The sequence below is a fragment of the Lithobates pipiens genome, unplaced genomic scaffold (assembly GCF_037356315.1).
Source record: "Lithobates pipiens isolate NorthernLeopardFrog02 unplaced genomic scaffold, aLitPip1_a1.2 Scaffold_18, whole genome shotgun sequence".
Classification (NCBI taxonomy): domain Eukaryota; kingdom Metazoa; phylum Chordata; class Amphibia; order Anura; family Ranidae; genus Lithobates; species Lithobates pipiens.
The window spans coordinates 617,703,258-617,719,418 of record NW_027507758.1 but is presented as its reverse complement, the minus strand read 5'-3'; positions in this window follow the sequence as shown (position 1 = coordinate 617,719,418).

The window sequence follows — 16,161 nt, the reverse complement described above, 5'->3', positions numbered from 1 at the left end:
AGTTACATCCAGCTCGGTGAGCGAGGGCGACAACTTCCCAGCGAACAAAATTCTACTTCATTAAAATTTCTGATGTCAGCTTACAGAAACACCGCGATAGATCACAAAAGTGTATAAAAAATATTTACGATAAAACATTTCTACCACAATGTCCCCAGTAACAGAGAGAACGGCAGACATTTTTCAGTAGCACACTAGAGAAGATTCAAGCCAATGGTGAGAGAGAGGAGGCGCGTGCGCAGCGTGAGCATGAGGCCACAGCGGCCATATTAGAAGAGGGAAGAGTTCCTTCCTCTGTGTTCTAATGGAGTATATAAATATACACTGTAATGTATGAGGTGTGGGCACTCTGGGAAGAAAGAGAATTCAGATTTTAGACATTTTAAGGAATAAAAAAAAGGAACTGGATAAATATGAGAGATAAGATGATATGTTCTAAATATGTACACATAACACATGATATTCATGTATCTCTAGTCAGTGGGGAAGGATTAGAACCCCTGTCAGGGTATTACCGCCATCCAGAGCTCCGCTAGCGACATTTCCCCTCACTTCCTGTCCTGAGTAAGGTTGCCACCTCATCCCCTTGAAACTGAACACATATTAACCGCTTCCATACCGTGCAAATTCCAGCACTCCTCTCCTACATGTAAAAGTCATCATTTTTTTGCCAGAAAATTACCAAGAACCCCCAAACATATATATATATATAAAACCTCAGGGAATAGAAAATGGCGGTCATTGCAACTTTTTATGTCACACAGTATTTGCGCAGCAATTTTTCAAACGTGTTTTTTTGTTTTTTGAAAAAAAAACGCTTCTCTGAATAAAAAAAAAACAATAAAGTTAGTACAATTTTTTTGTATAATGTGAAAGATGATGTTACTCCGAGTAAATAGATACCAAACATATCACGCTTTAAAATTGCGCGCACTCGTGGAATGGCGCCAAACTTTGGTACTTAAAGATGGATTTCACTGTGAAAAAAATATTAAAAGCCAGCAGCTACAAAAACTGCAGCTGCTGACTTTTAATAAATGGACACTCACCTGTCCCTGGGTCCAGCGATGTCGGCAGCCGAGGCCGATCGATCGCTCGGCTCTCGGATGCTGCCGCCACCATTCTAGGTGAGGGAATCAGGAAGTGAAGCGTTGCGGCTTCACTTCCCGGTTCCCTACTGCGCATGCGCGAGTCGCGCAGCGCAATAGGAATTGTCCGCGCTGTCTCTGGGACCCGTGTGTGTCCCAGCAGACAGCGTTTTCAGCTAATGGTGGGACTTCAACTTTTTTACTATCATGTATACTTTTTACAATATTAATCTTTTTAACACTTTTCACAGTTACTCCAACCACACAACAGTTACTCAAGCTACTCCACCCAGTTACTCCGCCCACTCCATTAGGTGGAGGCAAGAACACTTCACACAATTTCCCCAGAAATTGTAGCTTTTCTAGTTACTATTTCAAGGGATGTTTATATTCCTTGTAATAGGGATAAAAGTGATTAAAAACATTTTGTTTTTTAAAAAGTGTCAAACAAAAAAAAAAAAAAGGAAAATTAAAAAATAATAAAATGTAAAGTACCCCTGTCCCCGTGAGCTTGCGTGCAGAAGCGAACGCATATGTAAGTCCTGCCCACAAATGAAAACGGTGTTCAAACCACACATGTGAGGTATCACCGCAAACGTTAGAACGAGAGCAATAATTCTATCTCTAGACCTCCTCTATAACTCAAAACATGTAACCAGTAAAAAAATGTAAAGCATCGCCTATGGGGATTTTTTTAAGTCCCAAAGTTTGGCTCCATTCCCACGAGTGTGTGCAATTTTGAAGCGTGACAAGTTAGGTATCTATTTACTCACTGCAACTTCATCTTTCACATTATGTAAAAAAATTGGGCTAACTTTACTGTTTTTTTTTTTTTTTAAAGCACAAAACTGTTTTTTTTCCCCAAAAAAATGCATTCGAAAAAATTGCTGCACAAATACCGTGCGCGTTAAAAAGTTACAACGACCGCCATTCTTTAGGGTCTTTGCTAAAAAAACATATATAATGTTTGGGGGTTCTATGTAATTTTCTAGCAAAAAAATTATGATTTTTACATGTAGGAGAGAAATGTCAGAATTGGCCTGGGTGGCAAGTGGTTAAAGGGATAAGGTGCCAACCCCATAGCTCTCAACTGTCCCTGATTTCGAGGGACTGTCCCTGATTTGGAGCAATGTCCCTCTGTCCCTCTTTCCCCCTCATTTGTCTTTCATTTTGGTCTGATCTATATAGTTGTATATAAAAAGGCAAGTTTTTGCTTTCAAAAAGTGTTTCCCAGAGCTAAACTTTTCATCCAATTTCTAAATTGCTGCATTTAAATTGTAAATACCAAAAGGAAGTAAAGAGAAATATCCAACTCCAATACAGAGAGGAAATAAAAACCTGTCGGTTGTTGATTTCCCTTCACGTCTTGTCTGGTGAAACGTTGTCACCGGGACAGGAAGTGAGGGGAAATCAGTGAAAGGTCACTCTGCAAGTTCAGATGTAAAAGGGGAACTCTGTGGACTCTGATGTAAAGGGGGACTCTTGTTATTAAAGAGGAAGTAAACCCTGATGGGTTTACTTCCTCTTTTTTTCCCTGCAAAGGTAAAGCATAATGGACTACTATGCATCGCATAGTAGCTCATTATGTGTCACTTACCTGACACAGGAGCCAGCGAAGTCGCCGCTGTCACCTGTAGTCCGCCGCATCCATCTTGGTTGTGGCGTCTCTCGCAGCTCCGACGAATGACAGCGGAGAAGCCGCGATGACGTCACTCCCGCGCATGCGCACGGGAGTCGCGTCTCGGAGCTCCGACGCTGCCATTCGGCGGAGCCGCGATGACGTCACTCCCGCGCATGCGCACGGGAGTCGACAAATTAGGCAAATCCATTCTTGGACTTGCCGCATTTAGTGCGCCTGCGCGCCGCTGTCTACGGCGCATGCGCCGTAGACAGCGGTGCCCATTTTCGGGCAAATATCTCCTAAACCATATAGGTTTAGGAGATATTACTTGGACCTACAGGTAAGCCTTAATCTAGGCTTACCTGTAGGTCAAAGTTGTTTGGAAGGGTTTACTTCCATTTTAACTTCATATGATTAGAAATGTTATTAAACAGAAAAATATATGTATAGTTTATACTATAAAAAAAAATTGTTGTGCGCCGCTAAAGTGTTTCAAGTTTGACTTGAAGAAAAGGTGGCAACCCTAACCGGCACATGCACACTGGCCTCCACTGTGAGCGGCTGAGGGTATCATGTGATCGCTCTAACCAATCATAGTGATCACGTGATTAAATGTAAGCAAACCTGTCATGAATGGCTTCCATTCGTGACATCTTGCTCATGGTGCTATGATTTGCTCACAGCTATCACATAGTATCTGGGCCAGTTACAGCACCCTGTACCATGTGAGTAGCTGTAGCCAATTGCAGATCACAATAGTAACCAAGCTATTGCTTATAACAGTGATCATCACTGTCATCGCTTATAACAGTGATGATCATTGTTCACTGGTCATCACTATTACAAGCAATAAGTTTAAAAAAAATATATATAGATTATATATATATATATATATATATATATATATATATATATATATATATATATATAGATCTATCTATCTATCTATCTATCTAATAAGTTTAAAAAAAATATATATAGATTTATCTCTCTCTCTCTCTCTCTCTCTATATATATATATATATATATATATATATATATATATATATAGATCTATCTATCTATCTATCTATCTATCTATCTATCTATCTATCTATCTATATCTATTACAAACATAGCGTGTACTCTTCAGTATGTAGCGCCGGTACTCCTAAAGAGTACGCGCTATGTTTGTAAATTTCGTTTTTTCCCTAGACTATAGTTTGGTCTTCTGGACCAGAAAAACCCAGAACCACGTGACTTCAGCACCTTAAGGTGAGGTGGAACTATGGTCTGGTTAGGTGCTTAAGTTACTCTCTTTCGGAGCCAGGTCAGTGGGAGTGGCTCTCTCGCTGTGCCCTCCGGGAGAGGGTATTTAAGATGCGGATGTCACGTGCTTTGGGGGTTCCGGTCCAGTATGATGTGCTGACTACATGGTCCTGGTCCTCATGACCAGCCCCAAGGAAGGCTATGGGCTGGGGTGCAGATCCACCTGACTTTGATGTCTCGGGGCTGGCTAGCCCAAGGCAAGGAAACTAAAGGAGGATTCCGAGGTGGTTGGGTGCCGTCTCTGGTTTGGGAGAGACCCAGTGTACTTCGAGCATTCCAGGGGAGGACTCTTTAGAAGAACACTACGTACGGGTTGGTTTTCTTAACAAGAGCCTGGAAGGGCTGAAGTAATCGAGAGAATCCAGTCTTGTGCATATCGCCAAGCTGGCTGAAAGATCCCGGTATCCTACAAGTGTTCTAAAGCTTAGTTTCCCTACATGTTCTGCAACAACGTCTGTGACAAAGACTTTGTTCCTGAGTAAGCACCAAGTTGGCTGCTAGGCCTTGTGAGAGAGGGACTGTCCAACCTGAGTGTTCATCCAGCTGCGAATTTAGTTAATTTCACTAAATTGTAATTCTGACATGAGTTTGGCTGGACTGTACTATGTTATGCCTGGTCATAGGTGCATGTATCATCTCTGACAGGCATTGGAACGCAGTCTGGTTGGACGCATTGGGTACCAATCTCTCTCTTGGAGCCAATCAGTGGATGCGTTGTCTCGCTGTGTATTGCGGGAGAGGGTACTTAAGGTGCTGAAGTCACGTGGTTCTGGGTTTTTTCGGTCCAGAAGTATGTTCTGACTCCCTGGTCCTGGTCCCCCTGACCAGCCGCCAGAGGCCCTCATGGCCTGGGGTGCGGATCCATCCATTTCCGAGTCTGGAGACTGGCTAGTCCGAGGCACAGTAACTGGAAGGAGGATTTCAAGGTGGTCCAGTGCCGTCTCGGGTTTGGAGAGGCCCAGCAACTGAAAAATGCAACCAGGGGAGGACTCTTTGGAAGAGGGCCATCCACGAGGCTGGCTGCTCGGTAAGAGCTTGGAAGTTAAGCTGAAAGTAAACCAAGTAAATCCACATTCTTATGGTATCGCCGGACCGGCTGCAAGATTCTGGTACTGTAAGAAAGTTCCTAATTTCATCCTTCGGTTACAACTAAGTTCCTGTGAGAGACTGTGCTCAGCTGAAGTTTTACAACCAAGTCTGGGCAGAGACTTTGCTAAGTTTGAATCACTTGTCGGCTGCTAAATCCCAGTTGAAGTCACTGTGTGACGTAACGCGTAGGAAACCGGAAGTGACGCCTACACCCGAGCGACACGCTCGTCGGTCTGTTTTGCTGTGCGCTCTGTCCCTCTCTACCTTTGTGAGTAGTTTGCTATTTGTTTAATAAAATTGATATTATTTTAATCTACTACACTATGGTGGACTCTATCTATTCCTTGAGTGTATATGCTGATAGTACCCACGGAGGAATTTGATGGTTGACGGTGACGCTAGAGAAGTGTGAAGTTCCCCCCCGTCCATCTCCCGAATTCAAGTGTTCCTTATAAAAGGCTATTTTTGCTGTATACCTTACAGCAGTAAGGTAATTACCTGGTGTGACCAGCACTAACACGTGAAAACCACCTGAACGGAGAGAGTTGGCTTGGCACTGTGAACACACAACTGCACTTTTTCATTTGGTTGTGATATTTCCCCTTAATATTCACGATTGGACTATGTATGGGGTCACTCTGATTAAACCCAATAGTTTTGTTTTTTTTTTGGATTTTTTATATATTTTTTTCGCTGTACGCACTTTATTACTCTATATTATATGTTTTATCACAGCACCACTGTCGTTGATATTTGAATTACTTGCATATTATTTTGAAGTTTTTTTTTTTTTTTTTTTTTTGATATGCTACGCACAGATACACTTTGTTCTATTTTTTCCTGATATCATTATTTTTGATTTATTAAGCACGTTTGCACTTTGTTTTTAATTATTATTCACACTATCATATCTTTGACACTTTTAAGATATAGATTGAGTATTTAGTAGCTGCTGAGTTTTATTTTAGGACGCGCAACACCCCTTTTCATTCTATTCATATTTAATGAGAGCCAACTCATAAAGTGTTTGCTGCACCTATTGGAATAGAACTGTGCCTTTTAATAATTTTTTTACATATAGCGCAGGAGCCCTCATATACATATTTAATGTGTCAGCAGTTTCCAAACAAGCACCTGAGCTTTTCTACCCATACCATCTATTCCCAACTGAGAGACTGTGTTTTGTTCAACGTTTTATGCAAAGAAAATTGTATAATATATGGCCAGCCTAAGATAGATAGACAGACAATTTTCTTGTTCAATTTGCTTTAGATTTACCTTCAACTATGTAGTACAAGGGCCTGCCTGATTGCATACAAATTGAAAGTATTTAGGTCTGACCTCATATTATATGGTTTTGGTAAATCTAATGGAAAATTAAACAAGAAAAATGTATAATGTATGGCCAGCCTTAGATAGATAGTTAGATAGATAGAGGGGCTGACTGTGGTGGTGGAACTGCCAGGGTTGCAAAGCTCACATTTGTGACTGGGCCTTGGTGTTCCGCCACCGCGCAGTGTCCATAGACAGGAGAAAAGTGCCTGTAAAAACATCCATGTCAGCGACTTTGAAGTGCGCATTTGCACTTCAAAGGCGATTAAAGAACTGCTGTGCTAGTGGGCGTGGCCGGATGTGAACCAGGGAGGACGTAAGGTGCTTGAGCTCCCGGAATCCTGAGTATAATCCTACTCCATCCTCTCTGCTGAAGGACCCAGTGACGCTGCAGGACTCCCCCTCTCACCCCAGGACATCCTAGGGACTGGCCAGGCTCGTTATTGCGGAGTTCGTTGTGTTAGGGGGCCCCGACCGGCTGCTGCCTAGCTGCCTTGTGGAGACCAGCCGCCATCTTTGAGGCCTGTGAAGCCTCCGGGCCGGCCGCGGTGGAGTATCACGCCCGTGGAGCGCTAATACGAACAAGCCGAGCGGGAGTGGAGCCTCGCGAACGCAGCATTGAGGACTGGTGCAAGGACCTCTCACCGCCAACGCCATCGCCGCCTCTGGATCGCGCCGCAAAGGGCGACCGCGCGGCTGTCGGGCTGGCACTTACCGAACCAATGAGTCCGCTTGGGCAGAGGGTGGTCTCCCGTACGTGTCCGACTTACAACCCCTGATAGAGCAGACAGGTGGCTGAGAGTGCGGAGTGGTAAGAGAGCCTGTGATATGGCTCCAGGAGCAGGAACTTGCAGGAAGCTTCTGGCAGCAGGTGTGTAGATAGGACACAGGCAACTGGGTACAGAACAGGAGCAGAGCAGGCAAGTCCGGGTGCAGGCAGGGTACGGCAACAGGCGGGCAGCAGAGGCACAGAAGGAGCAGGCAAAAGAGAGGTCAAACAGGCGGAGGTCAGATGCAGGCAGAGGTCAGCGGTGTCAAGGGAAAGCCGGGTCGTCAGGAGGTAAGCAAACAGGAACACAGGATACGAACAACGGGACAGGAACCGAGAAGCTGTTGATCAGGCAGCACCTGGGAGATGTCAGTGGCAGACCTAAATAGGCCGTTTGGCGCCAAGCACCGCGCACGGGCGCGCGCATAGGCGCGCGCGCGCGCGCCCCCGAACGCCGGCAGACACACCAGCGGTACCCGAAGTGCCCACCACAGCGCGCTGACGCGCACCAGCGCCAGCAGGGGCACGCGAGGGCGCACACTGACGCGCACCAGCGCCCACAGGAGCGCGCAACACCGCACGCACAGGAACACGCACCCCAGCACGCACCGCAGGACATCGGCGCGCACCAACACGGGCAGCACCGCGACCATCCAGGTAACGACCCTGACAGTGCCCCCTCCCTAAGGGCAGACTCCGGCTGCCCAGGTGAGCCGATCTGGAAACCTGACGGTTCTTGAAGGCCCGCAAAAGTTCCTGAGCATGTAGATTGTCCTCGGGTTCCCAGGAGTTGTCCTCAGGTCCATAACCCTTCCACTTGATGAGGTACTGGGTTACATTACCCCTCTTCCTGCAATCAAGGATTGCTTCAACCTCAAACTCCTCTTCATTGTTCACTATAACAGGTTCGGGTGGGTCGGTGGTGCGGTCAGCAAAGGGATTTGGGGTAACGGGCTTCAGTAGGGACACGTGAAAGACCGGGTGCACTCTAAAAGAGTCAGGCAGGTTAAGTTCATATGCCACTTCGTTTATCTTCCTTTTTACAGAAAAGGGGCCCATGAATTTAGGGCCTAACTTCCTGGAAGGACAGGCCATCTTAAGGTTGACTGTAGATAACCATACTTGGCTGCCGGGAGTTCTCCCCGTCTCCTTTTGTCAAACGCCCGTTTGTAGCATTCCTGGGACCGGGCCATGGTTTCCTTTAGGAGTTGGTTGTTTTTAGAAAAGAAGTCCAATGTCTCGGAAACTGCTGGAACAAGGCATTCTGGGACTGAGCTGGGCAAGAAGGCTGGGTGGAAGCCGTAATTGGCAAAGAACAGTGTCTGGTTGATGGCGGAGTGCAAGGAGTTGTTATAAGCAAACTCCGCCATGGGTAGTAGCGAGACCCAGTCATCCTGCGAGAAGGAAGAAAAACAGCGGATGTACTGCTCCAGGGACTGATTGGTTCTCTCCGTTTGTCCGTTTGTCTGGGGGTGATAAGCGGAGGAAAAGGCCAGTTCAATTTCAAGAGACCCGCAGAGCGCTTTCCAAAACCTCGAGGTGAATTGGGCGCCTCGGTCAGAAACAATACTTGCCGGGATCCCATGCAGCCTTACAACTTCTTTGACAAAGATCTTGGCCGTCTCCATAGCCGAGGGAGTGCCCCTCATCGGGAGGAAGTGGGCCATCTTGGACAGCCTATCTACGACAACAAAGATAGTAGAGAACCCCTCGGAAAGGGGGAGTTCCACGATAAAGTCCATCGAAATCATTTTCCACGGTCTCTCAGGGACAGGTAAAGGTTTCAGTAGGCCCCAAGCCCGCGTCCGGCTGTTTTTATTTCGGGAGCAAGTGCTGCACGAGTCCACATAGTCCTTGCAGTCCTTAAGAAGTTGAGGCCACCAAAAGGTGCGCTGAATCAGTTCGGCGGTCTTCCGGGTACCAAAGTGTCCGGCCATCTTATGATCGTGGCAGAGTTCCAACACGTTTAACTTCAAGGCTTCAGGGACTACAATCTTGCCTTTATGCCAGAACAACCCCTCACTACAGCTGACCTCGGGGCTCGGGGGCATTCCAACAGAAGCCTGTCTGATCCGGGAGATAAGGTCCCCTTGGAGGAGCAAGAAGTTCCCAGAAGGGAGAATAGTATCAGGAGGCCGAGTCTCTTCAGGGATAGAAAACATACGTGACAGGGCGTCCGGCTTGACATTCTTAGAACCAGGTCTATAGGTGATATGAAATTGAAACCGGGAAAAAAAAAGAGCCCATCTGGCTTGCCGTGGTCTAAGTCTTTTGGCAGTTCTCAAATATTCCAGGTTTTTGTGGTCGGTGTAAACCAGGATGGGATGTGCAGCACCTTCCAATAGGTAACGCCACTCCTCCAGAGCCGCCTTAATGGCCAGAAGTTCTCGGTCCCCAACATCATAGTTCCTTTCGGATGATGACAGTTTGCGAGAAAAGAACGCCACCGGGAAAAGAAGGGCCTTGGCACCCTGCCGTTGAGATAACACCGCCCCCACAGCGATTTCCGAAGCATCCACTTCAAGAACGAAGGGTAAGGCTGGGTCCGGATGTTTTAGAATAGATGCAGAGGTGAACAGCATCTTAAGTTTTTCGAAGGCCAGCTGTGCCTCAGGGGTCCAAGAGAATCGGGTACCCTGCCTGGTCAGTTCGGTGATGGGAGCAATAATCGCAGAGAAGCCCCTGATAAATTTCCGGTAAAAGTTGGAAAAACCGACAAAACGTTGTACGCCCTTCCTGTCCACAGGTGCAGGCCAGGCCAGGATGGCAGATACTTTTTGGGGGTCCATCTTGATGCCCTCCACAGATATAACCAGGCCCAGGAATTGGATGGACTGGCGTTCAAACTCGCATTTTTCGAGTTTCGCGTAGAGCCCGTGTACCCTGAGACGAGCTAGCACACTACGGACATGTCTACGATGGTCTTCCAAGGATGAGGAAAAGATTAGGATATCGTCCAGGTATGCAATTACGTATAGGTCCAGGTAGTCGCGGAAGATATCGTTGACAAAATGTTGAAAGGTTGCGGGTGCATTACACAGCCCGAAGGGCATGACAAGGTACTCGTAGTGCCCAAAACGAGTATGAAACGCTGTCTTCCACTCGTCTCCCTCTCGGATACGGATTAAATTGTAAGCTCCGCGAAGATCCAATTTCGAAAAGATGACTGCAGACCCCAGCCTCTGGAACAACTCGGGTACTAGGGGTAAAGGGTAACGATTTTTGACAGTTATCTTATTCAATTCCCGATAGTCAATGCAGGGACGTAAGGAATGGTCCTTTTTTTCAACGAAAAAAATGCCAGCACCGGCAGGGGAAGTAGAAGGACGGATAAACCCTTTCTTTAGGTTTTCGTCAATATACTCCTTCAGCGTGCCTAACTCCTGTTCCGTTAATGGAAAAATTCTCCCAAAGGGGACTTCGGTACCTGGTAACAGTTCAATAGGGCAGTCATAAGGCCTGTGGGGGGGAAGAATATCTGCGCCTTTCTTGCTGAAAACATCCACAAAGTCCTTGTAGGGTTCCGGAACGGTCTGAAGCAATTTTGGATCGACATCCAAACAGAGAAGTGAAGAGGAGTTGCATGTCGGTCGGGCCAAGCAGTGTTGTTGACAGTAATCGGAGAGAAACTTGATTTCTCCTGTGGCCCAGTTAATGCTTGGATTGTGGGCCTGCAACCAGGGTATCCCCAGGATAATTGGAAACAAGGGGGAGGAGATGGCATCCAGACGCAGGTGCTCCTGGTGACAGGTGCCCATAGTAGCCAGCAGAGGAACAGTCTCTTGAGTGACAGGACCGGAACTAAGGGCGGAGCCATCGGCTAGATGTACAGCAAGCCCCTGGGCCTTGGGTATGAGCGAGATGTGATGGTTGGCAGCGAAAGTCAGATCGATAAAGCAGCTGCATGCTCCGGAGTCAATGATGGCTGACACTGGAAAACTCCCTCCTGGAAGCTGCAAAGTGAGGAGAAGGGCAAGGTGAGAACTGGGTTTTCGTAGAACAGAGGCACACGTGAAGGAAGAGGAAACACACTTACGTGTCTTGTTGGGGCAAGCCCTGACATAGTGCCCAGGTTCACCACAGTAGAGACATAAGTTAAGGGTACGTCTGCGCTGCTTTTCTTCAGGGGTCAACGAGGGCCGGAGTAACCCGAGCTGCATTGGTTCCGGAGCTTCCTGAGCGGGGGCAGAAGAGGTAGAAGAGAACTGACCAGCAGAACTGGGAACCTTGGGGAGCACCCAGGTGGGACGGAAGTGGCTGGAGGACCTCTCCGACCGGCGTTCCCTTAACCGGCGGTCAATCTGAATGGAGAGGTTGACTAACTCGTCCAGGGTTTGTGGTATTCCTACCCGTGCCAACTCATCCTTAAGGGGGTCAGAAAGTCCCATCCGGAATTGGTGACGCAAGGCGGCGTCATTCCAATCCGTGTCGGAGCTCCAACGGCGAAACTCCACTGCATAGTCCTCGGCCGCTCTGCGACCTTGTTGGAGAGAGTGTAGTGCGGCTTCTGCAGTCGCAGTCAACTGAGGGTCCTCATAGAGCTGAGACATGGCCAAGAAGAAGTTGTCAAGGCTATCCAGGGTTCCAGATTTCTGCTCCAATAAACGATGGGCCCAGGTTTGAGGCTCGCCGGACAACAGGGATATCACAAAGCCCACCTTGGTTGCCTCTAGAGAGAATGTCCGGGGCTGCAGTGCGAAGTACAATTCGCAGGAGTTGCGAAACGCACGATACTTGGTGCGATCGCCAGAAAACCTCTCGGGTGTAGGTACCCTTGGCTCTGGAGGAAGCATCACTACGGAGGGTGCAGATGAAAGACCGGTGGGGGAGGTTCCTGCCCGGACTCAGTCATGGCTGCCTGATACTGTCGGGCTGGCACTTACCGAACCGATGAGTCCGCTTGGGCAGAGGGTGGTCTCCCGTACGTGTCCGACTTACAACCCCTGATAGAGCAGACAGGTGGCTGAGAGTGCGGAGTGGTAAGAGAGCCTGTGATATGGCTCCAGGAGCAGGAACTTGCAGGAAGCTTCTGGCAGCAGGTGTGTAGATAGGACACAGGCAACTGGGTACAGAACAGGAGCAGAGCAGGCAAGTCCGGGTGCAGGCAGGGTACGGCAACAGGCGGGCAGCAGAGGCACAGAAGGAGCAGGCAAAAGAGAGGTCAAACAGGCGGAGGTCAGATGCAGGCAGAGGTCAGCGGTGTCAAGGGAAAGCCGGGTCGTCAGGAGGTAAGCAAACAGGAACACAGGATACGAACAACGGGACAGGAACCGAGAAGCTGTTGATCAGGCAGCACCTGGGAGATGTCAGTGGCAGACCTAAATAGGCCGTTTGGCGCCAAGCACCGCGCACGGGCGCGCGCATAGGCGCGCGCGCGCGCCCCTGAACGCCGGCAGACACACCAGCGGTACCCGAAGTGCCCACCACAGCGCGCTGACGCGCACCAGCGCCAGCAGGGGCACGCGAGGGCACACACTGACGCGCACCAGCGCCCACAGAAGCGCGCAACACCGCACGCACAGGAACACGCACCCCAGCACGCACCGCAGGACATCGGCGCGCACCAACACGGGCAGCACCGCGACCATCCAGGTAACGACCCTGACAGCGGCGGCAGGGGCTGCCACTCTCCCTGAGGTTGGTGCAGATTGTGGAGGCCACAATACATATAGAAGGGGAGGAGAGCCCTGCAATCTGGGGGCAGCTGTAGAGTCTCAGGACGAAGGCTAGGGGAGTGAGGTGGAGGTCAGAGACAGTTTTTCATTAGCACTGCTTGCCACCATCTGCTAGTGTATGGCTGAACTGTTTTAAAGGGACATACCCTGCCCACTCCGCACCCTGTTGGTATGTATCTGCTATCCTTTTGGCCCTCCGGCAGCCTTTGGGCACTAGGGGAAATATAGGGCTAACTGTTAGGCATCCTGGTTGTTTACTTGCATACCCTGTGGCTGAAACCTTTTAAAGGGGCGCACCTCACTGCCTACATACCACCCTACATACTTACAGTGTGTCTGTCTACTCCCTCATGCCCTCCAAAGGCAAGTCTGCAGCTAAAAAGGCACCACCGCAACCTGCACAGTGTCCTAGTGACTTTCTGAACCAATTTAAGGCGCTGATGGCAGATATGGAGCAGGCGGCACCGCAGGCGGCTGCTCCGCCTGTGCCGGCAACCCCTCAAGCCAATGATACCACTGTTATTCTTGCGGCAATTGAGCAAAGCAGAACCTCATTGTTGGTCCGTGTAGACCACCTGGAGGAGGAATGCAATCTCATAAGAGCTGACTTGGACAAATTTAGGGGCAGACTTTCTGAAACCGAATCGCGAATCTCGGCAACGGAGGACGCCACAACTCGCCATGATGAAGCCATCCGTACTTTGCAGTGTACGGTACAGAATTTGGTGGCTAAAGCCGACGACGCAGAAAATCGCATGCGGAGGAACAATGTCAGGGTCCTGGGCCTTCCGGAGGGGGCAGAGGGGGAGCGCCCAGCTGAGTTTGCGGAGGGCTTCTTTAAAACACTCCTCCACTTGACCGAGGTCCCCCCAACCTATGTGGTGGAAAGGGCTCACAGGGTCCCTACTGGCCGGGGTCCTCCCGGGGCTCTGCCTAGGCCCTTCCTGGTACGATTCCTCAACTATAGGGACAGGGACCGTATACTGCGTGAGGCCCGTAAACATCAGGCCCTGCCTTTTGAGAACACGGTGGTGCATCTTTATCCTGATTTCTCGGCTGACCTGCAAAGGCAAAGCAAGACTTTTACGGACATCAGAAGAAGGCTCCGTGAACGAGATTTGAAATACTCCATGCTCTATCCTGGCACGGGGGCTCGGTGAAGTTCTTCGATTCCTCTGCTGAAGCAGACGCCTGGCTCCAGTCGCTGTGATCGGTGAGGTCTGGCATATCTAGTTTACTCCATGGCGGGTTTGGACTCTCTTTTTCCTTTTTGCCTCCTTCTTCGGCCTCCTTCAAGAGTTTGGCTGGTCTGCTCCTCGGGGGTTGAGTTACCCGCTGTGCCGCTATTGGGTTTACCTGCTTTTGAAGTTGGCTCCCTCGGACTCAGGGTGTGGGGGAGAAGTTCATAAGTTGCTACCCCCTCCTCATACGCAAATTTTTATAGACACTTTGTCGAGGGCAGAGCCACTCCCTTTCAGTATATGTTTGGCTCTTTTGTTGGACACATCAGATCCTGGGAACTGAGGGGGGGTCCCAAAGCGGAGTTGGGAGCTCCGGGAATCCGGGCACCATGTTTTTGACAGTTCGATTTTTGACACTTTGATACTTTTTTTCTTTTTTTTTTTTCGGGGGTTGTCAAATTGTTCTTTTTGTGTCTTATGGTCCTTTTGACCCTTTCAATGGTCATACCCTCAAGGACTGTTTTAGGGCAAGGTTTGGGGGAAAGCTGCGTGTACCTGTTTTTTTGGTTCGCTACACAGCAGCAGGGAGTTTATGGGGGTCAGGGGGTAGGGTGTTTAGTGAGTGCAGCCCTCCAAGTCAGTTTTTGTACTTTTCAAGTCACATGTATGCCTCGCATGGTCAACTGTATTTCTATATGTTAATGCATGTATTGTGTCTCATATCTGACAGGTTTAATGGGGGATGATGGCGGGACAAATGTTTAATGTGGTCTCCTGGAATGTCCGTGGACTAAATGACAAATTCTGTAGAGCTTTAATGTTTCAATTTTTAAAACCGACTAGTCCTCATGTAGTGTTCCTGCAGGAGACGCATCTGGATGGGATCAGGGTGCTGGCTTTACGCAGAGCCTGGGTACAACGGGCAATACAAGCAACATACTCCGCTTACTCCAGGGGGGTGTCAATCCTAATCAGTAAGGCGGTACCCTGCACCATACATCGTGTGATCTCGGACCCAGGAGGAAGGTTTCTGATTGTAGTTGCTGATATTAGTACTTGCAAGATGGTCTTGGTTAAAGTTTACATTCCGCCTCCCTTCCAGATTCAGATTTTGTATGACCTTTTGGGTAAATTGGCGCTCTACATGCATCTCCCTCTCCTTATAGCTGGAGATTTTAATGCCATACTCTCTACCGCTCTGGACTCTTCTAATGCGTCTAAAGTGGCATCGGCTGACCTTTCTGCCTGGGCAGCTACGGCTTCCCTGACAGAATTGTGGCGGTGGAAGAACCCTACCACTAGAGGTTACTTGCATCTTTACAAAACGCACAGATCCTCCTGGAGGATCGACTTAGCGTTCGCAAATGCATCCATGCTACAGTTGGTGGGCGGAGCTAAATATTTAGCGGGTGGTTTATCTGATCATACGCCACTGTTGATACATATTGGTCACGCCTCGGTTTCTAGGGGGGGGGGTGGAGGTTGAACCCTGGCTGGCTGGAGGTGGAAGAGGTGTCCACTCAGTTTGCGCCACACTTTAAAAATTATTGGGAAGATAATGTAGGGTCGGCTGACCCAACAACGGTTTGGGATGTGTTTAAGGCTTGCATGCACGGTCATTATATTTCAGCCGTTAAGCAGGCCCGCAGGTCTCATAATAAAAAAGAACAGGAATTACAGGACAGGGAGATGGTGTGTGCTTTGGCACATGAAAATAGTCAATCCGATATCACTTATGGTGAACTTCTGGAGGCGAGGCACGTTTTGGCACTCCATTATACTGAATTGGCCCACACGTCTAGGACAAAGCTGGCTGAATCCCTCTTTGAGCAAGGGGATAAAAATGGTAAGTTGCTTGCTATGTTGGTAGCAGAACAGAGGGTACAGACAAACATACCTTGCATAAAAAATGATCGGGGGGACATTCTCACAGATCCAGCGGATGTCTTGGACACTTTTGTGGAATACTACAGGGCCTTGTATGCTCCCATCCCGGCCTACAGTCTCCTAGAATTAGACGGGTTGTTGGCATCCCTGCAGGTCCCGGTGCTGTCTGTGGCCGACAGGGACACTTTGGATGCTGATATAACCGACGGGG